We start from the raw sequence: 1,532 nt of genomic DNA on the forward strand, positions 1-1,532 counted from the left end.
CTTTAGTCATCCGCCCCGTTTCTTGCATCGGATTGGTCAGTTTTGGGTGGTGTCGCCAAGGATAGGAGTGGGTGGCTAGTGTAAACTTTGATTGTCTCGTGTGAAACTTATCGCTAGGTTCGCAATCTCTTCTTAGAACTATATCAAGAAAGATCGTTGTCCGTTACGAATCCACGGTATTAGATGACGATAAACAGATTCCTCTTCGAGTTTCAAAGGTGTAATCTATGATTTCTAAACTTCCGTCGGTCACCGGTGTTAAGTTTTATCTCCAAGGGTATGGAGTTACTACTAGGAATTGATTCAATTATTTATTCGTCTATCGAAAGAAGAATCTATTGCGATCTTTTGTTTGAACGGACCGTGGTCTCTATGTCTGGAATTTCATCGCCCTCAATCCCGTGGTTGATATTTAGATCCGTGGTGAAAAATAAGGGGTAGATTACTCTTTGATTACTCTCCATAAACAGTCCGAGATTGTTATTAACTACTTATATTTCATAAATGATATCCGAGTGACAACGATCGATCTTCCACGAAAGAAAAGAATCGTGGAGTCTACAGGACGTAACAATAGTATTATTGCCTATAAAAGCGGCTACATCGTTACTTTGCCAATGTGAAATGAGGAAAAGAACAAGAGCTTCTTTACATCTGTCATTCTTCAGTTTCTTAGCAAAATCATGTGTCCTAGCTTGGTCCGGACCAGAGATAACGTACTCATGATTATTGTCAGAACCTCCCCTTAACGAACGTTCGTAGTCTTTTATAGACGGCGACCAGTAGCGATCAAATACTACATGCACACATGAAGCATTATAGCTTGCAAGAATTTGCAAAATTTTTTTTGAAATATTGCCGAACGATTGCGGCACATCTTTCATTGAGTGAATTAAAAAAAAACCATCAACAATTAGAACATCGATATGGTTCGGTAGAGCACTGTCATTTCGCAAAATTTTCATCATAGCCGATTTTTCGATTTTGCAAATCATGCCATCTAAATGACATAATGAAGTTGGTATCGGAGTCATCGGGAATGGAAAGATTTTTTCTATATCTGTCATCCCTTCCATCGAAATCCCTAACAGTCGACCGAATAAATCGCGTTGCATGCGAACTTCTTGTACTTTATGGTTGATTGTTATTTTTTGTTTTTTATTACAAGTTGTAAAATTGATTATTTTAATCTGCTTTATAACAGTTTCAAATCTGCGATCATCTTGTGCGCACTCGGAAAGAAATTTGTCTCGCAGTTCCTGTCCTTTTTTTTCAACATTAAGAAGAAAATCAGCCACGGCTTCAGGGGCACAGTGACCAATTTTTATGTTATATAATAAATCATTGCTCATTTCAATGCTATCGAAAGGATTCACATTTTTGTTCATTACATTAATAAATTTAAGTAAATGAGCAGAATCTTTCATTATTTGATTATTTTCCAAACTAGAGGTCGCATCCTGAATTTTTTTTAATCCGCTAAGGTCAAATACATACGAAATTATTGTCGATCTTAAGCCATGACTCCTTGC

The sequence above is a fragment of the Mycetomoellerius zeteki genome, unplaced genomic scaffold (genome assembly GCF_001594055.1).
Source record: "Mycetomoellerius zeteki isolate Tzet28-1 unplaced genomic scaffold, Tzet1.0 scaffold331, whole genome shotgun sequence".
In the NCBI taxonomy this organism is placed as follows: Eukaryota; Metazoa; Arthropoda; class Insecta; order Hymenoptera; family Formicidae; genus Mycetomoellerius; species Mycetomoellerius zeteki.